This window comes from Thalia democratica, chromosome 2 (genome assembly GCF_965202585.1).
Source record: "Thalia democratica chromosome 2, ktThaDemo2.hap1.1, whole genome shotgun sequence".
NCBI classification, from domain to species: Eukaryota; Metazoa; Chordata; class Thaliacea; order Salpida; family Salpidae; genus Thalia; species Thalia democratica.
The window spans coordinates 71,866,384-71,892,697 of NC_139166.1; the positions used below are offsets into that span (position 1 = coordinate 71,866,384).

General features: G+C 23.2%; 11 non-coding genes across 11 annotated transcripts; 5 read left to right on the plus strand and 6 right to left on the minus strand.

The window, feature by feature from the left end:
- Nucleotides 1–739: 739 nt before the first annotated feature.
- LOC145830317 (small nucleolar RNA U3) lies at nucleotides 740–936 on the plus strand. Its single transcript, XR_014369654.1, has one exon. It is a non-coding gene; the product is annotated as a small nucleolar RNA U3 (small nucleolar RNA).
- A 249-nt stretch (nucleotides 937–1,185) lies between these two features.
- Nucleotides 1,186–1,257, minus strand: Trnae-cuc (transfer RNA glutamic acid (anticodon CUC)). Its single transcript has one exon. It is a non-coding gene; the product is annotated as a tRNA-Glu (tRNA).
- A 1,576-nt stretch (nucleotides 1,258–2,833) lies between these two features.
- On the plus strand, nucleotides 2,834–2,905 carry Trnae-cuc (transfer RNA glutamic acid (anticodon CUC)). The gene has a single exon. It is a non-coding gene; the product is annotated as a tRNA-Glu (tRNA).
- A 268-nt stretch (nucleotides 2,906–3,173) lies between these two features.
- On the minus strand, nucleotides 3,174–3,370 carry LOC145830316 (small nucleolar RNA U3). Its single transcript, XR_014369653.1, has one exon. It is a non-coding gene; the product is annotated as a small nucleolar RNA U3 (small nucleolar RNA).
- A 2,356-nt stretch (nucleotides 3,371–5,726) lies between these two features.
- On the minus strand, nucleotides 5,727–5,798 carry Trnaw-cca (transfer RNA tryptophan (anticodon CCA)). The gene has a single exon. It is a non-coding gene; the product is annotated as a tRNA-Trp (tRNA).
- A 1,945-nt stretch (nucleotides 5,799–7,743) lies between these two features.
- Trnae-cuc (transfer RNA glutamic acid (anticodon CUC)) lies at nucleotides 7,744–7,815 on the plus strand. Its single transcript has one exon. It is a non-coding gene; the product is annotated as a tRNA-Glu (tRNA).
- A 1,019-nt stretch (nucleotides 7,816–8,834) lies between these two features.
- Trnaq-uug (transfer RNA glutamine (anticodon UUG)) lies at nucleotides 8,835–8,906 on the plus strand. The gene has a single exon. It is a non-coding gene; the product is annotated as a tRNA-Gln (tRNA).
- A 2,410-nt stretch (nucleotides 8,907–11,316) lies between these two features.
- Trnaq-uug (transfer RNA glutamine (anticodon UUG)) lies at nucleotides 11,317–11,388 on the minus strand. The gene has a single exon. It is a non-coding gene; the product is annotated as a tRNA-Gln (tRNA).
- Nucleotides 11,389–12,404: 1,016 nt separating this feature from the next.
- Trnae-cuc (transfer RNA glutamic acid (anticodon CUC)) lies at nucleotides 12,405–12,476 on the minus strand. Its single transcript has one exon. It is a non-coding gene; the product is annotated as a tRNA-Glu (tRNA).
- A 2,035-nt stretch (nucleotides 12,477–14,511) lies between these two features.
- Trnaw-cca (transfer RNA tryptophan (anticodon CCA)) lies at nucleotides 14,512–14,583 on the plus strand. Its single transcript has one exon. It is a non-coding gene; the product is annotated as a tRNA-Trp (tRNA).
- Nucleotides 14,584–17,872: 3,289 nt separating this feature from the next.
- LOC145830318 (small nucleolar RNA U3) lies at nucleotides 17,873–18,069 on the minus strand. The gene has a single exon (XR_014369655.1). It is a non-coding gene; the product is annotated as a small nucleolar RNA U3 (small nucleolar RNA).
- Nucleotides 18,070–26,314: the final 8,245 nt, after the last annotated feature.

A 26,314-nucleotide genomic window follows, 5' to 3' on the forward strand; every position in this document is an offset into this window, starting at 1 on the left:
AAGTTTAGCAAAAGTTTATACAAAAAATCTGTTGATTGCTCAATGAAAACACCATTAACACAAGATTGTTAGGCAGTTATATAATTTTTTAAATGGTGTTATTGTTTAACTTTAATTTTTAATTCTACTTGAATTGATTAAATTAGTAAAACTAACAAAGTTTTCAGCTTGTTATGGATAGGAAACTGTACAGTTCTATTTTGAATAATTTCTGTGGAGGTCTTAGCAAACACTAGATTAAGCTAAATAATTTTTTTTATATCATAAAAATAATATATGCTTACATTGTACTTTATGCAAATAGCATATTAATTATTTAAATTACTGTTTTCTTATCTTTCACCGGACTATAAATAAAACAAAAACGGGTTAAAAGCTTACTAATTTAAAAATTTTATGACTAGTCAACACTATTTTTTTAATTTGATAAACCTTATTGTAAGTTTTAAAGCAAAAATAATATTTTGTTGTGTAAAAATAAATATATTTTTAGCCAAAAAGTACATAACGGGTATATTTTTTTAACATTAATTAGTTTTAAATCAAAGCATGTTTTAGCTGCAGTTAAAAATTAGCAACCAAAAAGTTAAACTAAACATAAGCTCCTGCTTAATACGAAGCTCAATTCTCTCTTTATTACGTCACACTAAAGCTCTATTGGATTGTGACATCATACAAACACCAACAAACAGTAGCTTTCTCACTTCATGTATATTGAAACGCTGAATGCATCGTAATCAAGATCATACTTTTAGGGATCATTTCTAAAGTGTGTGTCTCACGAACGTTATTTAACAATGACGGTCAACCTCCCACGATGATGAATTGTGGAGAGGTTCTCTGAGCAGGAAAATGACTTCAGCTTGCTGAATGTCGTAATGACTGTTTCGCTGTTGTCAAGGCAACAGCGGAGGGGAATCTCTCTTTCTGAGTGATAAAACAACAAGCCCTGAGGGGGTTTTTTATTACAGTTATTTACAAACTAGCTTAAGCTTTTATTAAATTTCTTAAACAAAGAAATGAAAGCTGAACAAACAAAATTCTAAAAAAATAGGTTTAATTATGATAAAAGTAGAAATGAGGGCATACAGTAGTTTGGTTATTAAGTATTTTAATTAAAAGTTATTAAAAGAAAGCCTAAACAAGAACTTCAACTTTGTTTTAAAAACTTAAATAAACAAAAAGTTCCCAGACCGGGAATCGAACCCGGGCCGCGTGGGTGAGAGCCACGAATCCTAACCACTAGACCACCTGGGAGAACGTTTGAAGGCGAAATTATATATATATATATATACACTTACATACTTATACGCCTAACAATCTAATGACGTGCGTTTGACCAAGCACATATCTTAAATGTTTTCACTATAGATTTACATTTTATGCAACTAAATAGCTTAATTAAAACAAATATATATATATATATATATATTGATGTTATGCAGAAGAATTAAAAAATAGTGTGATAATTGATACTTTCTTTACATTCTACTTAAAGTACTTTTTTTAGTCTTAAACTGTATTCGTAAACACTAAATTTGTATAATTAACATGATTTTTATGAAGTCTACTTGGATTACTACTATTGTATATCTATATAAATAGTCTACTAAAAAAGTTTGGTTTGTAAGCAGAATTTTTTTAACATAGTAAAATAGTTTATTTGTAATAACAAAATTGTTTAAATATATAGTTTAATTATTATAATTTACCAACCTAAGTAAAATTTAATTTGTTTTATACTTTATCTTAGTGTTTTCATTAGCTTAAAACCTTTTTTTTTCAAGTAACAGTAATTTTTAGCTTTGAAATTTTTTTTTGTAAAGAATTTTTAACATTGTTTTATAATAAAACTTAAAAGCATTGTTTGTAACCTATTAACTTAATTTTAGAGTGAAAAAAAATATAATAAGCATTTGATAAACTGTGTTTCAAACAGCTAAGGTACTTATTTAAGTTTTTTAAATAATTTTTTTCTAAAATTAATTGAAACAAATAGACGTTAAACTTTCAAAAAACTTAACCTTAATTCTTTTTTTTTATGTTCTTTCACTTAGAATAGTTTTTACTTAATGAAACAAAAACTATCTTGGTAAGTAAACAATTTTAAATATATACTTAATAGTTGCTATTATAAAACTTTAGACTTTAAGATTGAAACACAGTTCAGTAAATCAATGTTTCTAATGTTTAATTTAGTTTTCTGTCATTCTAGAACAAACTTAATAGCTTTTAAACAATGCTTTTAAGTTTTATTATAAAACAATGTTAAAAATTCTTTACAAAAAAAATTTCAAAGCTAAAAACTACTGTTACTTAAAAAAAAAAAGGTTTTAAGCTAATGAAAACACTAAGATAAAGTATAAAACAAATTAAATTTTACTTAGGTTGATAAATTATAATAATTAAACTATATATTTAAACAATTTTGTTATTAAAAATAAACTATTTTACTATGTTTAAAAAAAAATCTGCTTACATACCAAACTTTTTTAGTAGATTATTTATATAGATATACAATAGTAGTAATCCAAGTAGACTTCATAAAAATTATGTTAGTTATACAAATTGAGTGTTTAAAAATACAATTTAAGACTAAAAAAAGTACTTTAAATGGAATGTAAAGAAAGTATCAATTATCACACTATTTTTTAATTCTTCTGCATAACATCAATATATTTGTTTTAATTTAGCTATTTAGTTGCATAAAATGTAAATCTATAGTGAAAACATTTAAGTATGTGCTTGGTCAAACGCACGTCATTAGATTGTTAGGCGTATAAGTATGTAAGTGTATATATATATATATATATAATTTCGCCTTCAAACGTTCTCCCAGGTGGTCTAGTGGTTAGGATTCGTGGCTCTCACCCACGCGGCCCGGGTTCGATTTACGGTCTGGGAACTTTTTGTTTATTTAAGTTTTTAAAACAAAGTTGAAGTTCTTGTTTAGGCTTTCGTTTAATAACTTACAAGTTTTAAAACAACTTTTAATTAAAATACTTAATAACCAAACTACTGTATGCCCTCATTTCTACTTTTATCATAATTAAACCTATCTTTTTAGAATTTTGTTTGTTCAGCTTTCATTTCTTTGTTTAAGAAATTTAATAAAAGCTTAAGCTAGTTTGTAAATAACTGTAATAAAAAGCCCCCTCAGGGCCTGTTGTTTTATCACTCAGAAAGAGAGATTCCCCTCCGCTGTTGTCTTGACAACAGCGAAACAGTCATTACGACATTCAGCAAGCTGAAGTCATTTTCCTGCTCAGAGAACCTCTCCACAATTCATCATCGTGGGAGGTTGACCGTCATTGTTAAATAACGTTCGTGAGACACACACTTTAGAAATGATCCCTAAAAGTATGATCTTAATTACGCTGCATTCAGCGTTTCAATATACATGAAGTAAGCAAGCTACTGTTTGTGGGTGTTTGTATGATGTCACAATCCAATAGAGCTTTAGTGTGACGTATAAAGAGAGAATTGAGCTGCGTATTAAGCAGGAGCTTATGTTTAGTTTTAATTTTTGGTTCTTAATTTTTAACTGCAGCTAAAACATGCTTTGATTTAAAACTAATTAATGTTAAAAAAATATACTCGTTATGACTTTTCGGCTAAAAATATATTATTTTTACACAACAAAATATTATTTTTGCATTAAAACTTACAATAAGGTTTATCAAATTAAATAAGTACTATTAACTGTGAGCCATGAATCCTAACCACTAGACCACCTCTGAAGAGGAATTAATACCGAAATGTTGTATATAAACATAAATATATATATATAAGCGAAATTTTATATATATATATAAACACATACTTACACGCGTAACAACCTTATGATGTGCGTTTGACCAAGCGAACGTATTAAATGTTTTCACCATAGCTTTACATTTTGTGCAACTCAATAGCTTAAATTAAAACAAATACATATATAGAATAAAGTTATTTAACTTTATAAATTAAATTTTTCACACTGAGCCCACCTTGAGGGCTTTATTATTAAAAAGGTTTATTTAAATGTAAAGAAAGTATCAAATATCACACTATTTTTAGGTTTTTTGCATAGAATCAATATATATATATATATTAGTTTTATGCAAAAGACTTAAAAATAGTGTGAAATTTGATACTTTCTTTACATTCCATTCAAAGTAGTTTTTTAATCTTAAACTGTATTTTTAGTGACTAATTTTGTTTAACCAATATAATTATTATAAAGTCTTTTTTCATTACTACTATTAAATATATTTATAAGTATTCTACTAAAAAAGTTTGGTTTATAGGCAAAATTTTTTCTAATCTTAGTAAAATAGTTTGTTTTTAATCACACCATTGTTAAAAAGTATACTTTGGTTATTATATTTTTTCAACCTAAGTAAAACATAACTTGCTTTGATATTTGCTGATATAAAGCAAAATAAAAACGATATCAAAATAAAAAACTAATAGTTTTTTGTTAACAACTTTATTTTTGATTTGAAAAATTATTAATAAACATGAATATCGAATTACCTATTAAAGTATCTTAAATCAAATGTGCAAAATAACAAAAATAAAAGTCAATATTAAAGTGTTATTTTAAAAAAACACCTTTTCAGCAATATTTGTATTCAAAATCATTTATAAAGAAATGTAGTATTTTTTTAATAAAAGATAAAAACAATTAAGAGTTTAAAAAACATTAAAATATGTAACACAATGTTTATTATTTTAATTTTCATTAATCATGTATTTTATTAATAGTTAACACAACTATTGCAGTATCTTTTTTTAATACCCAACAACAACATAAAATTAAATAAATACTGTATAAGTGTAAGTTTTTTAACAAAAAGATCATAAAAAATCGATTCAAATTTTTTAAATGTTTTTTTTTGTTTCTTAGTAAAAACTAAACATCAGACGAGTTTTAAAACTTTTTATAAATGTTTTTATTATTATTTTAAACGTTAGCATGATAACACTTTACTGGTAGTAAACGTCTTTTATGTTTTTTCATCAAAGTTATTTAATAAGTAATTTGGTTTTACATCTATTTAAGTGAGAAAGATTTTTTTAAAGATTTTAATAACTGGTTATGCTTTTTTGTTAGTACATCAACTTGTACTGCAATGCTTAATTTTCTTTTTTATTTAGCATACCTCAGTTAGAAAATTTATTTCAATTCACAAAAATGCAATACTATATCATAACACTTAAAATAATTTGAAACACTTTGACAATTTATGCATAGTTTTTTGTTTGTTTATCTTTTAAACTTTTCAAAATAATTAAACAGTAGGTAATCTTAGTAAAAGAAATACTCAAATATAAACACAAAAAAGTTCAAGCTTTATCAAAAATTATAGAACTTTATTGAAATAAGAAAAAACTTTTAACTATTTTATTCAATATTAGTAACATAGTCACCACAAAACTATACTTGTCGCTTTAATATGTTTTGATATGTATAAACATTAGTATATTTTGTGTTACTTGTCAAAATTTAAGAAATACTATTAACAAAAACACTTTTTTGATAGTTATTTAGCTAGATTACTTTAGCTAAATAGATTAAATTTAGCCGTTAAATAATCAAAATATTATTTAATTAAAATCATTAATTTTACTGCTGCCATATTTTTGCTTTATTTTCAATAATATTTTTTAAGCAACTTTATTCTTAACATATATAAATATTTATCCAAAGTATAAAAGTTAAATTGTAATACTGACCAAAATGACCCGGACGTGATTTGAACACGCAACCTTCTGATCTGGAGTCAGACGCGCTACCGTTGCGCCACCAGGCCATGTATACATTCAACATTGTACAAATTATATACATAAATGTAAATATGACGTAACAATGCAAGCTTAACTTCATACTTTTAAGGTAGCTGACTTAGTAACGGAAACTTTTAAATACTTATGCAAACATTATTGTTTATTTAGTTTTAAAGACTATCTACAAAACCAACTTGATAACAATTTTATAGTTCACAACGAATCATACTTTTATTTAGAATTAAATAGCAAATATACCTTCCAAATGGTCTTTTCAATTAATAATTAGTTAGAAAAGTTAAATAAAGCACACATCAAATGCACTGATATAATCTAATTTTATGGGTAAGTATTTGGAAAAATCATGACAAAAATGTTTATTTTTTTAAATTTTTCAACAAAATATATGTCGTTCAGTACTGTCAAACTTTTATGTTAATAAAAATATAAGCATCTAAGTCTTTTAGTTTATGCGTATTTTACTAATCAATCGTATGTAGTTGTCAATTGTGCCAACATATTAATTACACAAGTGTTTTTAAACTCAAGTACTGTTTTTAATATTTAGTTATCAAAATATTAGAAAGTTTGCTTAAGAAATGTAAATTAATATTCTAAAACATTTTTGCAAAGTCAAACTAATAAATGTACATTTAAATTACAAAGTAAGTGAATAGAAAAAAAAAAACATTTTTTCAATTTTTTTTTAAACCTTATCAAAAAAGTTAAACTGTTGTTATTTTATATAGCTATCATACTATACATTAAGTCTATAAGTATTAACATAATTTATGGCTAAAATACTTTAAGCAAAATATACAATCCTAATCAAAATTCAAAAGTATATTTGTTTTTTAAAAATATGTTTTGCAACGATATTTTTTTGCTGGTTCTGCTATTGTTTAAAAGTTATTTTGTAAACTTAAACAAACTATTCTTATGTTTTAACTGTTTTAATGTATAAATAAGTAATTAGAAAATAGGACTATGGCTAATCATTAAAATGATAAAAACTTCTAAAATTCTGCATTTAAAACGCATTTTACTATCACAGTTTTGTTTTATTCATTCAAAAAAAAAATGTTTTGAGCAAGTAATTTTCAAAAAATTTCAGACTTTGACATTTTTTATCGAAATGATAATTTAATCAAAGTTGGAGCTCGTTCATCTTAGTATATAAAAAAAAACTAAAACTATAAATTTATTTAAAACTTCTACAGACAAGATGTTATGTTATGTATATAAGTTTTTTAAATATTTCTTTATGTATATACACTTTTAAAGTATGCATTTATGTTATATATGTAAAAAAAAAGATTAATAAAAATACTTATAAAAAAAAATACATTAAACTTTTAAAAATATTAATTGAAAATAGTTAACATACTAAAGCTAGTTAATAATCTGACATAAGTTTAAGTTTATTTATCCTTATGCAATAATTATATTTTTAAATAATTTTCTTTGTCTAATTTAAGTTAACAATATATTTTATCTATGCATATTTTGTTAAAGAATTTGTGCTTTTAGATTAAAATAATTCTTTCTAAACTAAAATTAGAAATTTTTAAACATTACAAGTTTGCATACTAAAACTAAAATGTTTGTTATACTTATTTAGAGCTTTAACTTATTTTTATATTATAAAACTTTTTTCTTAGTGTCATATAAAAAAGGTGTTTAGTATAAGTTTAGTTTAAGTAAATACATATATATATATATACATATATAGAAGTTTTTATTTTAGGCAGTTTTATACAGTTTTTTTTTTTTTTTGTTTTTTAAAAGCTTAAAGAATTTAATCAAAAAACTTTAAAATTAAATACTATACAAGTTCAAAACTTTAATTCAAAATATTCAACAATTGAGAAACATACATTGAAGATATGCGCATTGCATAACTAAACGCACCATGTAAGAATTAAACGCATACAATTATATATATATAAATTATTTTGTCGATTAGCGTCCTCCCAGGTGGTCTAGTGGTCAGGATTCGTGGCTCTCACCCACGCGGCCCGGGTTCGATTCCCGGTCTGGGAATACTTCTATTCTAATGAAAGTTATTTAAGTAAGTACCAATTAAACTTAGGTTATATACAGTTTTTTTTGCGCGTTTAATTAATATGGTAATAGAATAATATTATACAAAATAAAAATTAAGCCTTCTGACATTTAACTGCATAAATATAACTCAGAATAGTTTTCTAGTTAAAGAATTAATTTTAATACAATTATATAATGATAGAAAAACATAAGTACTTAAAAAGTCATAGAAATTAAAATTTATAACTTGGCATGTATTGTGTTACTAATTGAGGTTATTAAGCACATTACTATCATTTAACTTTATAAGAATTAAAAGAAAACATTTTTGAAGTAAAGGTTTATATAGAACAATAAAAATTATATTTCAAAAAGTTATAAAAAAAACAAAAACATTTAAAAAGGATTTTTTCAGTACGTGGACACTGATTTGTGCTTATTAATATTTTTTGTAAGTCACACTATAATAAAAGTTATTATAAAATTTATAAAGCTATAATCAATTTCAATTTAAAAAATTTTGTTTTCAATATACTTTTGTTAAATTGTACAAAAAAAACCTTATTTAAACTTAAATACTATAAAGGTGCATACAACATTTTCTAACTGTATAGAATGTAGCTAAATTATTACTTTTAACTTATATAAATTAATAAAAAAATAAAATCATTAATGTATTTTGGCTTTTTTAAAAGCTTCATTGCATAAGTATTTTTATCTAAATTTGTTTAAAAACCATAAAGATAATTGTAATATTTAACTGATTTATGTGTATTTGACATTATGACGTATTATAATACTTACCACTTATAGAAATTTTAGTATTTAATATATGTAAGTTTTATTTATTAAAACTTAAACGTATAAAAGTAAATTATAGACTTTGCCCAACGAAAAACAGTGCTAAACAAAATAGTGCCAAATATATGTAACATTATTAGTAAAAAATGTTTATCAAGTACAGCAGTAGCTTCAGGTATGTGTTTATAGACGCTTTTAATATGAATACACCAAGTGGTCCCGTGATGTAATGGTTATCACACTGGACTTTGAATCCAGTAATCCGAGTTCAAGTCTCGGCGGGACCTCTTTTAAGAATTAATTATTTTTGAATTGGTTTATGAGTGTGTTAATTTAAAAACATTTAATGATACACATAATCTTCTACATTTTTATTAAGCTTTAGTAGAAATTTTTAAACAATTTTTTTTTTAAACAATTTTATTGTTATACTTTGAGCTAGACCAGAATTGGCTCACCATTACAAAAAATTATTTCAATTTATTTTGTTCAGACCATTTATACTTTTAGTTAGGAATCTACTCATAGAAAATTAGATTTTGTAGTGAATTAAATAACCACTTTTCTATAGAAAAGATATTTACTTCAAATAAATTTTATACAAAAAGTTTTATAATATTTAAACGTACGTTGTATCGAAAAATATGTAAACAAATTTTTTTGATTTGGAATCATTTAGTTGTTAAGTAAATTTGAAAATAATCATGTTATTAAGTATTATGTTTAAAGCTATAACTTAGCAATTTAGATCCTGTAATTTATTCGTCCTACAAGTTGAAAACAAAAACCTTAATTCAACAAAAAAAAATAAATACAGTAATTATTTTAAGAAAAAAAAAGCAGTTTATAAAAGCTAGGTTTTTAAAGTTCGGACCAGTTGCGTAGCGTGGTATTTTTGTTAGGGAGAGCACAAAATTTACTCATTTCAAAAAAATTCCTCTAACTTAAAACTTTTCTTTTAATCTATTTAAAAACCTTATTATAAGTACTACAGCTAAAACAATTTCACTATTTAAATAAGAATACTTACTTTGTAAAAAATTAAGCATTTTTTTAGCAACAATAGCTAGCTTTTTTTAAAATTAAAATTCAATTATAGTTTTCTGTACTTGGAAAAATGTAAAGTAGCCAACATAAAATTAACCTTTAAACTTCACTTCTTATTAATAAACGACAACTTTTATATTAAAATAAAATCTTTTGCAAATAACTAGGAAATCATTAACAAAGTATTTGATATCTTAGAAAAAAAAAATATTTATAATAGGTAACCAACATTTTAAGAAAAATAGCAAAATAAAAAACAAAGTTTCGTCATGCTTAGCAAAACATATGTAAAAAGACTACAGGTAATAATAATACACAAAAAGAAATTGTCTAAAACATGTAATAATTTTCAAAAATTCAAAACTATTTTCAATACAAGTAAAAATATAAAACACAGAGCTTAGTCAGACTTTGCTTTGAATAAACACAATCAACAAACATAGTAAAAAAAAATAATTCACTAATTGCAAACTAAGAAAATTAAATGTAAAACAACACTCTAAAAAATATTAAATTTAATTTAAGTTCTTTTTTTGTATAAAAATATTTAATTCAAAATATACATAGACTTTTTGAAAAGAAATATTAAAAAGTAAAATTTAGTCAGATTTAATTTCAAATACACAGAATAAACAAGAAAGTTAAAATATATATAATAGTTTACTGTTTGTAAACTTACAAAACTAAAATTTGTCAAAAAACCTATACAAATAAAATCATATTAGTAAAAAATAAAAAAAAGAAACATCTAAAAACTTTGAAAATATAAAGAAAAATTTAAAGTTTAAAACCTTATACTGTATATCAGAAGAAATTAATAGAAACTCGTTTTAAGGTTTTTAGATGTTTCTTTTTTTTTTTACAACTTAGTTAAATTTGACAAATTTTGACAACTAGGTAAGTTTTTTTTTTTTTTGAACAGTCTTCTTATCAGTAAAATTATTTTATTTGTATTACACAGTATAAGGTTTTTATATCGTTAAAAAAAAGGTTTAAACTAGGGTTTTTTTTTTGAAAGAATAAATTTTGTGCACTCGAATACCACGCTACGCCACTGGTCCGAACTGTAAAAACCTAGCTTTAATAAACTGTTCTCTTTTTCATTAAATAATTTTTTGAAATGAGGTTTTTGTTTTAAACTTGAAGAACAAATAAGCTACAATATTTAAGTTGCTTAGTTATAGCTTTAATCATAATAATTTACGACATAATTATTTTTAATTTTAGATAATAACTAAATCGTTTCAAATCAAAAAACTTTGAAAACATTTTATTTGATACAACGAACATTTTAAATACTATAAACTTTTTTGTAAAAAAATTATTTTAATAAATGTTTTTTCTAAAGAAAGTGGTTATTTAGTTTACTACAAAATTAAGTTTTTTTTTATTGAATAGTCTAATATTGTTGTTTAAACAAGTTCCTAACTAAGAGTATTAATGGTCTAAACAAAATAAATTGAAAGAATTTTTGTAACGGTGAGCCAATTCTTGTCTAGCTCAAAATATAACAATAAAATTGTTTAAAAAAAAAATTGTTTAAAAATTTCTACTAAAGCTTAATAAAAATGTAGAAGATTATGTGTGTCATTAAATGTTTTTAAATTAACACACTCATAAACCAATTCAAAAATAATTAATTCTTAAAAGAGGTCCCGCCGAGACTTGAACTCGGATTACTGGATTCAAAGTCCAGTGTGATAACCATTACACCACGGGACCACTTGGTGTATTCATATTAAAAGCGTCTATAAAGACATACCTGAAGCTACTGCTGTACTTGATAAACATTTTTTACTAATAATGTTACATATATTTGGCACTATTTTGTTTAGCACTGTTTTTCGTTGGGCAAAGTCTATAATTTACTTTTATACGTTTAAGTTTTAATAAATAAAACTTACATATATTAAATACTAAAATTTCTATAAGTGGTAAGTATTATAATACGTCATAATGTCAAATACCCATAAATCAGTTAAATATTACAATTATCTTTATGGTTTTTAAAAAAAATTTAGATAAAAATACTTATGCAATAAAACATTTAAAAAATCCAAAATGCATTAATGATTTAATTTTTTTATTAATTTATTTAAGTTAAAAGTATTTATTTAGCTACATTCTATAAAGTTAGAAAATATTGTAGGCACCTTTATACTATTAAAGTTTAAATAAGGTTCTTTTTGTATAATTTAGCAAAAGTATATTAAAAACAAAATTTTAAAAGTTAAAATGAATTATATCTTTATAAATTTAATAATAACTTTTATTTTTGTGTGACTTACTAAATAATATTAATAAGCACAAATCAGTGTCCAAGTAGCATAAAAATTCTTTTTAATTTTTTTGTTTTTTTTATAATTTTTCGAAATATCATTTTTATTGTTCTAGATAAATCCTTTACTTCAAAAAAAATTTTATTTTAATTTTTTCAAAGTTAAATGATAGTAATGTGCTTAATAACCTCAATTAGTAACACAATACATGCCAAGATTAAATTTCTATGAATTTTCAAGTACACTTATGTTTTTCTATCATTTTATAATTGTATTAAAATTAATTCTTTAACTAGAAAACTATTCTAAGTTATATTTATACAGTTAAATGTCAGAAGGCTTAATTTGTTTTTGTAAAATATTATTCTATTACCATATTAACTAAACGCGCAAAAAAACTGTATAAAACCTAAGTTTAATTAGTATTTAGTTAAATAACTTTCATTAGAAAAAGAAGTGTTCCCAGACCGGGAATCGAACCCGGGCCGCGTGGGTGAGAGCCACGAATCCTGACCACTAGACCACCTGGGAAGACGCTAATCGACAAAATAATTTATATATATATAATTGTATGAGTACAATTCTTATGTGGTGCGTTTAGTTATGCAATGCGAATATCTTCAATATATGTTTCTCAATTGTTGAATATTTTGAATAAAAGTTTTTAACTTGTATAGTATGTAATCTTAAAGTTTTTTGATTAAATTTTTTCAACTTAAAAAAAAAAAAAAAAAAAAAAGAAGAAAACAATTGTATAAAACTGCTGTAAAATAAAAACTTCTATATATGTATATATATATATATGTATTTACTTAAACTAAACTTATACTAAACACCTATTTTAAATGACACTAAGAAAAAAGTTTTATAGTAAAAAATATGTTAAAATTCTAAAAAGTATAACAAAAATTTTAGTTTTAGTATGCAAACTTGTAATGTTTGAAAATTTTTAATTTTAGTTTAGAAAGAATTATCTTAAATTTTTAACTTTTTACCTTTAATCTAAAAGCATAAATTCTTTAACAATACACGCATAGGTAAATTGTATTGTTAACTTAAATTAAACAAAGAAAATAATTTAAAGATATAAACATTGCATAAAGATAAACAAATTTAAACTTATGTCAGTTTACTAACTAGCTTTAGCATGTTAACTGTTTTCAATTAATGTTTTTAAAAGTATAAGTAAAATATTTTTTTATAAGTCGTATATATTTTTTATATATTTTTTTATATAAATTTTGTTTTGCATATTTAACGTAACTGCATACTTTAAAAGTGTATATACATAAAGAAATATTTTTAAAACTAATAGACCTTAAAAGCATCTTGTCTGTAGAAGTTTTAAATAAATTTATAGTTTTTGTTTTAATTATATACAAAGTAGAACAAGCTCCAACTTTAATTAAACTATCATTTCGATAAAAAATGTCAAAGTCTGAAATGTTTTGAAAATTACTTGCTCAAAATATTTTTTTTTAGAATGAATTAAACAAAACTGTGATGTACAGTAAAACGCGTTTTAAAAGCAGAACTTTAGAAGTTTTTATCATTTTAATAATTAGCCTTAATCCTAACTTCTAATTACTTATTTTTACATTAAAAGAGTTAAAACATAAGAGTAGTTTGTTTAAATTTACAAAATAACTTTCAAACAATAGCAGAACCAGCAAAACAGTATCGTTCCAAAACATATTATAAAAAAACAAACATACTTTTGAATTTTAATAAGCTTTATATTTTGTTTCAAAAATTAACCATAATATATGTTAATACTTATAGACTTAATATATAATATGTAAACTATATAAAATAACAATAGTTTAACTTTTTTGGTAAGTTTTAAAAATATAAGATGGGTGTTCTTTATTTTATTCTAGTCAATTACTTTATATTTTAACTATAAATTTATTAAGTTAAGCTTGCAAAAATGAATTTATACAAAAATTTAAAACCTCACTAAAATCAATATTAACTTATATTACCTAAGCATACTTTCTAATAGTTGGATAACTAATTGTTAAAAAAATTATTTGAGTTTGAAAACAATTTAGCTTTTAAAATGTTGGCACAATTAACAACTACAGTTACATACGATTAATTAGTAAAATAAGTATAACCTACAAGACTTAGATATGTATATTTTTATTAACTTAAAGGTTTGACAGTACTGAACGACATATATTTTGTTGGAAACTTTAAAGTAGTAAACATATTTGTCATCATTTTTCCAAATACTTACCCATAAAATTAGATTATATCAGTGCATTTGATGTGTGCTTTATTTAACTTTTCTAACTAATTATTAATTGAAAAGACCATTTGGAAGGTATATTTGCTATTTAATTCTAATTAAAAGTATGATTTGTTGTGAAATATATAATTTTTATCAAGTTGGTTTTGTAGATAGTCTTCCGAACTATATAAACAGTAATGTTTGCATAAGTATTCAAAAGTTGAAGTTACAAACTTAACTATCTTAAAAGTATGAAGTGAGTATCAGCTTGCATTGTTACGTTATAGTTAGATTTACGTATATAATCTGTACAATGTTATATTGCCATAAGGCCTGGTGGCGCAACGGTAGCGCGTCTGACTCCAGATCAGAAGGTTGCGTGTTCAAATCACGTCCGGGTCATTTTTAAACAGTATTATAGTCTAGCTCTTAGATCTTTGATAAAATATATATATATATGTATATTACGAATAAAGTGGTCTGAATAAGATCATCGGAAATAAATTGAAATTATGGCACCAGTAAAATTAATGATTCTAATGAAACATTATTTTGAACGTTTAACGGCTAAATGTAATTTATTTATCTTAAGTAACCTAGCTATATAATTTTTAAAAAAAGTTTTTTTTTTTGTTAATAGTATTTCTTAAACTCAGACAACTAAAACAAAATATATTAACTTATATACAAGATATAAGTATTATATATTATATATATATATAAAACATAACAAAACCCAAGTATAGTGTTGTGGCGATAATGTTACTAATATAGAAAAAATAACTTTTCTTTAATAAATTTCAATAACAACTTGTTTTTTTGTTTAAGCTTAAACTTTTTTGTGCTTAGTTGTTTAAGTATTTCATGTACTAAAATTACCTAATGTTAATAAACATTTTGAAAAGTTCAAAACATAAACTAAGTTAAAAAACTATACATAATTTTTAAAGGTGTTTTAACTTGTTTTAAGTGTTATAATACAGTATTGCATGTTTGGGAATTGCAATAAGTTGTTTAATAAAGGTATGCAAAGTAAGAAAGAACATTAAGTAAGATGATGTACTAATAAAAAGGTATAACAAGTTTTTATGAATCGTATTCACTTAAATAGATGTAAAACCAAATTAGTTATTAAATAACTTCATTGAAAAATTATTTACTACCAGTAAATTGTTATCATGCTGAGGTTTAAAATTAAGATAACGAAACTTTTTAAAATGTTTTGAAACTCTTCTATGTTTAGTTTTTCTTAAAAAAACTATCAAAAAGTTTTTTATGATTTTTTTGTTAAAAAAAAAAAAATTAAACAGTATTTATTTACTTTTATGTTGCTGTTGGGTATTGAATGTAGCACATGAAATTCTATCGAATTTATTGCTCTACGATTTTTTCTCGCTTACGCGATGATCACAAGCAGATAAATTAACAAGTAGCTATGGATAAACATTTTATTTAGTTTTAGCTTGGTAATATGTTGATTAGATAATTAGTTTATTAAGTGAATTTAAGTATTTTCCAGTAATTTTAATATGATACTGCAATAAGTGTATTAACTATTAATAAAACATATGGTTCATAAAATAAAAATAATAAAATTTTTGTTAAATGTTTTTAAATATTTTTAACTGTAAAACTTATTTTTTTAAATTTAAACAAATGCTAGTATACCTTAACTAAATATATTCACAAAACAATCATTTCTAACAACAAAAGCTTCATTTTTTATAAATGATTTTGTACACAATTATCGCTGATAAGATATTATTTAATAACAGTACAAAACTATTAACTTTTAATTTTGTAATTTTTTAAATTTTATTTAAAATATCGACTTAATAATAGTAAATTGACATGTAAATCGAACCATGTATATAAATAGTATTTGAAAAATAAAAATAAAACCATTTAACAAAAAATCGTTAGTTTTATATTTTTTCATACTGTTTTTTTCAATATTAGAAAACATTAAAAATTAATTTATAATTTTTTTTATTATAGTTACAAAAACTTATTTAATTTCTTAAAATATTTTTTTAGTTTTAATTACTGAGTATAAAAATTTATAAAAGTTAAAACAAAATCAGTCTCTAAATATATACATAATTCAATAATTTATTTTCTTACACAAAAATATTTATTAAACTGTAAATACATGTTTGTTTTGAAACTTGATGAAGTAAGCATACACAAAAAATGTTTAAAACTTAAATCGTACTTTTTGTTTTACATTCTTTAATTTAGAAAAAAGAAAAATTATAAGCTAAAACTAGTTTGGTAATTAATCAGATTCATTTTAAATGTATAACTTAGTAATTTTTATAGTAAAACTTTAAAGTAAAAGAACGAAAAACTCTAACTTTGAAACTAGCCTGTCTAATGCTTATTTTAAATTATTTTGTTTTTCTAAAATTAAACAGCTTACAAACAATAGCTTCAAGTTTTCGTTTTAATCAACATTAATAACTTTTAACTTTAAACTTATAAAAGTTAGAAACTATCGTTACTGCAGAAATTTTCATTTCAAAAAAAACAAAGTTTTTAAACAAATGAAAAAGTTAAGATAAAGTAAAAAGTAAAAAAAAGCTAAGTTTTAATAATATTAAAAATATTGTAATCAAAAAATAAACTTAAACAATAAATTTATTGCGCAAAAGCGATTTTACTATAATTCAGGAAAATATGTTTATAAATAAAACTAGTTTTAATAGATTACTTATCAGGAACAAAATGAGAATAATTTAAATAGACTTATGAAAAATTTTATGATTTTAACAAAAATTAATCACAAGTAATAAGGTTTGAAATTAAAATTAAAAAGTATTTAAATGGAATGTATAAAAAATTACTTTTCAAACTTTTTTTCAAATTTTTGCATAAGATGATTATTAATATATATACCCATGTTAAAGCTATTCAGATATATAAAATGTAAAGTTTTTAAGAAAATTTTAAGATATGCGCTTGCTAAACCGCACCACACTGCTACGCATACAACTTTATATACCTACTATTTAGCTTATAATCGCCCTCCCAAGTGGTCTAGTGGTTAGGATTCAAGGCTCTCACCCACGCGGCCCGAGATCGATTCCCTGTCTGGGGAACAATTTTGTTTGTTTATGTCTAATAAAACGTTTACAATTTTTGTTAAAGCTTTTCTATAAAGTTTTTCAGTTTTGTAATTTTTTAAACTAATTTAAATAAATTATTTAGTTAAGAACTTAAACACTATATGCCCTCATTTTAAATTTTAATGTTATTAAACCTTCATCATCTATAATGTAACTTTTGTTGTTTAGCTGTTTTTGTTGAGCTCACATAATTTAATTAAATAAATTTTGTTGTACATATTTGTAATTTTAGTAATTTATAAAGATTATATTATTAAAATGTATAATATTTAGTTTCTAATTACCAACGACACTTCATTACTTTACTGCTTAAAATTTTTTGTCTGTCGTTATTTTGAACACTTTTTATCAAAAGTGACTTTATTTTTATTAATCTATATACTTATTTGTACCTGACGGTTTGATTTAGCAGTGAACAAAAACTTTGCTGTACATAAATATTAAGTTTAGTAACTTTTTTGTTTTAGATGATGTAATACTGATGTAAAACACTCAAATATTATAAAATTTACGTAAGTTTAAAAACATTTGTGCTAGAAAAAACCCTCAGGGCCTGTTGTTTTATCACTCAGAAAGAGAGATTCCCCTCCGCTGTTGCCTTGACAACAGCGAAACAGTCATTACGACATTCAGCAAGCTGAAGTCATTTTCCTGCTCAGAGAACCTCTCCACAATTCATCATCGTGGGAGGTTGACCGTCATTGTTAAATAACGTTCGTGAGACACACACTTTAGAAATGATCCCTAAAAGTATGATCTTAATTACGATGCATTCAGCGTTTCAATATACATGAAGTAAGCAAGCTACTGTTTGTGGGTGTTTGTATGATGTCACAATCCCATAGAGCTTTAGTGTGATGTATAAAGAGAGAATTGAGCTGCGTATTAAGCAGGAGCTTATGTTTAGTTTTACTTTTTGGTTGCTAATTTTTAACTGCAGCTAAAACATGCTTTGATTTAAAACTAATTAATGTTGAAAAAATATACTCGTTATGACTTTTCGGCTAAAAATATATTATTTTTACACAACAAAATATTATTTTTGCTTTAAAACTTACAATAAGGTTTATCAAATTAAATAAGTACTAACAACTGGTCATATTTTTTTAATTTTAATAAGCTTTTAACCCGTGTATGTTTTATTTTTGTATTTACAGTACAGCAGGGACGTAGCTTGCTCAAAAAAGTTATGAATTTGCAAAAATTTGAACACCTAAAATGACGCGTGATAACGTTTTAGCGAGAACACAGTAATTTAAACTACCTCTAATTAATATTCAGTTATGTAAATACTCCGAAAATGGAATGTTGAGGCATGAGTGATAACTGAATACAAGGCAATTTATTTTGCTTCACACCCCCTATGACTCTTTATGTGTTGCTACTTGTGTAAACCCAAAAAACTTTCATTGAATATAAGTTAAAATAAGTTAAAATCACAATTTAACTCAAAAACATCTATATTTTGTTTTAAGTATTTAACGTAGTCAATAGAAACAAGATTAAATAATGCAAAATTTTGCAATATAAAACTGTATGATTTTCGTACTTTCTTACCAAATTTTTCGTACTATACTAACTGTACTAAAGAAATATAGTTTTGACAATAGGTTATAAGAACTGTTACTTTTAAAACTTTTTATTTAAGATAAACTATGTAATTACCTCAGACTTATCTTAGATAAAAATTAAAACTGAACTATTAAAGTTCTAAAAAGTTCAAATAAAAAAAAGTTTCACAAACAAAAGTAATTTAAAAATTCTGTTAGCTTGTTAGAATTGGTTTCATATTTCAGGTAAATGATTTATTTTTACTTATCACTTTATAATTAAATGCTTTATAAATTGAGGTAACTTTAAGCTGTTTACTTATAATTATGCTTATTTATTAAAAATTTTATTACTTAGCATCTATTATTGTAGTGAACTAGGGGTGGGCAACGTAAATAATTGACCGGCCGGATCCGAAAGAAATTAGTCCTTAGCGGACCGGAGCATTTCGAGTAAGTGATCTACAGGATTCAATTTGATCCTTTTTTAGATCCGAAACTTTATTCAAAAATGTTATCCGGATCCGGATAAATATTAATTTTGACAAAGTTTCGTAACCGAATAGAACTTACTTCAAAGGACTTGGATCCGGCTGTATGCTAATTGATCTGGTGTTTTAAAATTTTGAATCAATTTATTAATTACCAAGGTTCTCAAGTATAAAGTTTTAAATTAATATTTATTTAAGTACTCATAACTCTAAATTTAATACATCGAATTACCCTGGACTGAATTAGTACTAGTTAGTTTTATAAAAGCAATAATGTACTTACTAAAAGTTACTCGAGCCTAAGATTTCAAACTAAAACATTAAAAAATTTTAACTATTCGAAATTATCTAATTTTGGTAATCATTGGCTCGAAGTTTCATTAATAATATTATTCAGAACTTTACAATATTAAACAACTTTTTTTAAACTAAAAAAAACTTGTAAAGATTCATTCAAAACTTTGTTAAATTGTAAACTGTTATTACAAATATGCACAAATAAATTTCCTAAACAAATCATACTTGAAGTTAATGAGATATTGTTTTGAAATATTGTCATCATTTGGTCATCATTAAACTTAACCATTAATTTAATCAAAAATCCGTTAATTGAAATATCAATAGCAAAAAAGAATGTAAACTGTAGTCTTAACTTGGAATTTCTACTAAAATGTAAAGTTGAGCAGTTTTACTTGAAGTAGGTGTCAATGTTATAAAAAACTACTTTTCCTAACATTTATAAGAACAACTAACTGCACATCTGGGAAAACATAAATTTTTTACATGTCATTTTTTATGAAAATCTTTATGATAGGTAACATCATCAAAGTTAGTTCAGCAAGAAATTTTTTTGGATAATTTGAGAAAGAATTAATTCAACTGACTTGAAACAGAACAAGACACTGTAACAAAAGAATGTTTTTATTACTACAAAAATTAATAGCCATTTTTAAAAACGTTTTCCGGTTAAAGTCTTAAAGTTTATTTTGTGAAAGTAATTTATAAAGGTTTTGTTCAAATTTTGTAATATTTACATTGGCTTGTAGGATTTTAAAAATGCCTAGCGGGCCGGATCATCCACTCGCGGGCCAAAATTATTTAAAATTAAATAAGTTTGGGGGCCGGTCAATTTGACTCCGGGGGCCGGATCCGGCCCGCGGGCCGTACGTTGCCCACCCCTATAGTAAACAATACAATTTTAGTTGTAAGTCTTTAATTTTAGATGTTCAAATAAATAAAAATGTAGTTCAATTAATTTTTTTTTATCATTCAGTTTATACATTATATTAACTTATAATCTTATTCATAGAGTTTAATAAAACTTGATCATGTAATTTTAAACATTTGTTAGCTTACCCTTTATGAATCCTTAAAATAGTCTTATGTTATTTTAAAACTAATAAAATACTAATAAAAAAAAAGTCTGACATAGATGATGTTATTTTTACCGGAACGCTTACTAAAAATGCTAGAAAACAGCAAAGTTTACTTAAAAACTAAAAACAATAAAAACTGAGATTGAAATTTAAAAAAACTTTAGAAAATATTTTCAATATCCAACTGTCGTGAATTTTGTATCAGTTTAGAAGTAAGCCTGAAGTTGAATAAAAATAAAAACGTTTAAAGTAGTTTATGATAAGTAATTTTTAACCTAATACCAAAACTTAAGTTGCAACCAATGTTGATGATTTTTTGCATTAAAAGAATAACACCTTGTTAAAGTATTATACGCTATCTTAATTACAGTCAGTAGAGCTACAAAACGTTTTTACTTGATCTTAAATTTAAATTATATAATTTAAATAGGTTTTGTTTTCAAGTAATAATTATATTAGTATATGATTTTACTTTTTTGAAGAAAAAGCGCGACAATACTTATGTATAATTAAGTCTTATCATAGTTCTCAGTAGCAAAATAAAATATTTTATTTATATTATATAAATTAATACTGTTAATTAATATCATCTTTAGATAAATCGAAGTGGCCAAATAAATTATGATTTTAGTTTATGAAATTTTGGTTAAAATAATGAACTTATAGCTTAATTCTTAATGCAGAGTGTAGGAAAAAAATAACGTTTGCCCCTTTAACTATGTCCTGAAAGCTTAAAGTTATAACAATTTTTTTTTTTTTTGATTGGCTGTTTTTCAAATTCGGTTAAGTATACCGTATAATGTTTGTTGTAAATGATTTCCTAGTTTAAATTAGATTATTTATCATGTCATAGTTATAAATTATACTTTTCAATTCAAAAATTTATAGGCAAGTTACTTAAGTATTGTTGAATAACAAAAAGATGACATAGTTTAAAACTGTTTTTAAACTAGTTTTAAACTATTGTTTTACTGTTTTTTTAAAAAGCAAAACCATACTTATTTCATGCATTTAGTTTCAGCTGTCATTGTATTAATACACAATAAAAGTAGAAAAACATCATAATATTGTTTATTGTTATATAACAAAAATATGTTGATTTTTTTCATGTATATATTCTTTAAAATATACTTACGAAAAATATTTCAATTTTATTAGCTTTAATTTTATTTAAGCCTGCTATATTTTTAATTCAAATTCTATAAAAGAAATGCTATTGAATATAAGTAATAATTTTAAGAAATGAATTTATTAAATGAATTTTTTCAATTTCATTTTTTAGAAAAGTGTATACTTTTTATTGCTATCAAAATTAATATAATTAATTTTTTTTGACTTTAAATACTTTATTTAATAAGTAAGCTGTACCTCTAAAAATGTTTGTTAGAATAAAAAGTGTATCTATGTATCCTGAAGTTAAAATAATGTATAAAACTAGTAAGAGGGTTTTTACACACTTGAAATAACTCAGGATTTTTTACAGGGTTGTCATAAACTCACAATGTTTTAAATACTATGAAAATCTAAGGATGACTCAGGCCAGTTAAAATTTTTATATGCAACTTAATATAGTTTTCATCTCAGGCCAGTTTAATCAGATTATAAGATAAAGGTTATAATTGCTATAAAAAATTTCATAAAATTAAATTACTTTAAACTATACTTTTAAGCTTGATACAACAAATAAATACATGCTTTTCACATTATTTATTTAATAAGTTTGATTGAGGCTCGTTTGATTTTTTTAAGGACAGGCTAGTTAGCTTTACTAAACATAGTTTTTATTATTTTATACTTAGATTTCACATATTTTTATTACTTTTTTTTTTATATTTTGGTATTTAATTTTGACTGGCATTTTACTACTATCTTATAAGTAGTATTTTATATATAAATTTTATTAGTATTTTATGAAATGCAGACTGAATTTTTGTTTCTAATAATTGCAAATCTATAAAATAATTCAAAGAAAAATATTTTAGTCGAAATATTATAAATTTTAATAGTTTTACATTACAATTAATTTTTCGGGGTTGAAAAAGATTCTACACTGTTTTATCTATAACTTTACATAGTTTTTAATTAACTTTTAAGTTTTGTGAGTTACACTATTAAAAAGGTTTCTAACCTTTCTATGTATAAGACATAAAAATTATAATTAAATAATCGGTTACATGACTATTCAAATTCGGATAACTCAAATTCCGACAATTCAAATTCTTAAAAAAATGTTAAAAGGACTATATCTCAATAACTAATATAAATTTGAAAAAAATAAAAAACACAAGTGTAGATCTTAATAATATCTAAAACCACTTTTTTCTTTTTTCCAAAAGCTAAAACACTTTTTAAGATATTTTAAAATTAATAAAAATATATATGTTTTTTATTTTATACGAACCATATCTCAAAAAATATTTAATGTTTTACAAAATAGAAAAAAATGGCCTGTAGATATTAACATGATTTACATATGTATTTTTTATTGTAGACAAACATACATTACTTTTTTTATTTTAAGTCGTTACAATCATTTATTAAGAATTTGAATTGTCGGAATTTGAATTGTCCGAATTTGAATAGTCGTGAACCCAAATAATCTATCTAATAAACAAAACTAATTTTTTATCAAAATATTTTGTTTTCATATTAAACTAATATTTGTTTTTTAGATTATTAATTATATATTATCATATAGGATAGTAGATTGTATAATTAGGAGTGTAACTACATCATAACTATAGTACGCAACTTGGAGCATATTTTTTATGAAAACTGACTTTGAAATTTTTTAAGGATTCCATTGCCTGCGAAGAGTTGTCGTGGTAGTAATAGTCTTACAGATGAACATTAATCAAGCATAAAATTTCAAGCTAAAATAAAAATGAAAATTTTCTATAAGATTTTTTTTCTAGCATTCTAGCAATCCTACTATAAAGTTTTAGATTTATTTTTGAAAAGTAAATTTAGCTTGTTGGTAATTTAATACTAATTAAAGATAATGAAACTGCAATAAGTTTTAAATGTAGGTACGATTAGTTCTGGTTAATATTTATATTTAATTTATATAAAAAAAAAGGTTTTTGTTAAAACTTTAAAATAATCTTTTTATTATCTTTAAACCACTCCTGAGCCTTAACATTTTCAAACGTTTTGGTCTTTTTTATTTTAAAAGCATAATAGTTTTTAAGAGAGTGTCCATCATTTTAGTAGTAGGTAGTTGTAGATGAAAAAGAAAAATATAAGTTTACTTTATAGAATATAATCATTATCAAGAAATAGTTATTTTAAGGACTTATTTTAATATTTTAAAATCAATCTCAAAGAGACTCACATTACAAATTCATAGTTTTATTCATGTCACAAAGTATTCGAATTAAAGTGTTTGTATACAATATAAAACTTTAAAATGTTCAAGTTTGAACAAATTCGGTATTTTTAACTTAATTTTTGAAAAATATACCTTAGTAAAACTAAAGTCAAATTATTCACTTAATAAAAAGTTTTTTTTTTCTTTTTAGTTTTCAAGTTCTTGTTTCTAATATTAAAAAGTAGTCAGTCTTCAAACTTAATTCTCTTACAAACTCACAGTTACAAACTATTTCCTAATTAAAAAAATAAACAAGTTAATATTTAAAATCAACTTTGAATAGCTGACGACATATAAACTATTACTTTTAGATTTAATTGTGATAAAACGACCGAACATCATCAATTCATGTCGTTTGAAAGTAATATGGACATGCTGATATACTGAAAAAGGATCAAACTGATATTAAAAGAATAACACTTAAAGAAAGGCATGACAAGTTAGCAGGTTTTGACGCAACGTGCAGAAGTTCAGTAGTTGATTGTTTTAAAAACAAATGCATGAAGTTTTTCAAAGAACTACTAGATTACAAAAGTGCACGAGCTTACAGTACTTTTAGCAATACAGGTAAAAAATTGTTTTAAAATTGATCGTTTTGTTAAACTTAGTTTAAAATTTTTATAAGTTTTAGTTTTTTATAAACTTAATTAACCAGATAAACTAATATTTCAACCCTTAAAAAAGGTTATGAAATTAAAAAAAAAAAAGACTTAGTATTATGATTAGATGTTATAAAAAGTTTTTAAAAGATTTGAATACTGTAAACTATATTAAGAAAAAAAATCTTAAATAAATATAAGTGAAACTAAATAAATTAAGAGCATATGAGGGCTGAAAAATCTTTTTTAACGTTAGTATTGATTCTAAGATAAAGTGTTGAAGGTTGACTATAAGCTATTGTTTTTAATTTTAAAAAGCTATAAAAAGGTTAATAAATAGTCATTTTATTTAACTGTTTATGTATGGAATATTTTCACAGTCAAACTAATCATAAATATAAAAAAATTAAGAAAAATATTTATCTATTATTAAAAAAATATATTACAACGTATCTTACTCAAGTTTTTAGGAAATATTTATATTATTTTGAAAATATTTTGTAAAGATTGAGAAAAATTATAACCAAAAAAAAAAAAGAAAAATGACTTTCATAAAAAATGACAATTTTAATTTTTTGTAGAATAGTAGTGCTTATTATATACTTGAGATTTTAAAAAGACTGCTTAAACTCTAAAAGAATTTTTTTTAATTAAGTTGTATTTTTCCGCTTTTAACTTTGCTTTAATATAAGGACTTATTAAAACTTTTTGACTTTGTCCGTAACGTTTCAAAAAATAGTTTATTTTCTAGAAAATGTTCATGGTTAAAGTTCTATAGAATAATTTAAATAAAAAAAAGTTTTTTGCCTAACTAAGTTTTTAATAAAAGATTTCAAATGTGTTTAAATGATATAATAAAGTGTAAAGTTTAATTAGCTTTAGTTTAAAAATCCTTTTTGTTGTCATTGCAATATAAAAAACAATTTATTGATAGCAATTTTTGTCAACTAACAAGTAATACTAAGTTTAAATTGTAGAATATTGTCATAGTTTAATATAAACATTGTTTATAAAACCAGCAAGATATTTCAATCACACATAAAAAAAATTCAGGTTTTAAATCTCTCGTTAACTATAGACATTCTTATCTGATTTTTATTTCAGATATCAAATCAAATAATAAAAATAATAAACAATAAAAACAATAATAAATAAGAATTTAAAATTTGATTTTTTAAATTTGTTAAAGAGAGCAATGTTTATATTATCGTTAGTTTTTTCCTATACGGTCCAGATTTTATTAAACGTTATAAACAATTCCAATTATCAGAGATCTGTTTGTAGACTACCTCTATTTTACAACGTTTAATTTGAAAAAAGTAATCTTGTAATTTACATTTTATTGTGTCAATTATTACACACATTTATATCTCAATAACTAACGGCATGATATAATAAAACGTTATTATTTTTATTAATAATGCACACTTTTAATTCTAAAAATGTATCAAAAATTCTGAGCTATCTTACAAATATAATATATACATATTTTTTAAATGTACCAAATATGAAAGAACATGAAATCGTTTAGCTTTAAAAATAGATCACCTTCTACAAGTAGAAGATACTATCACAAAGATCAACAAAATCCTTAAAGACATATTAACAGTTAAATTTGT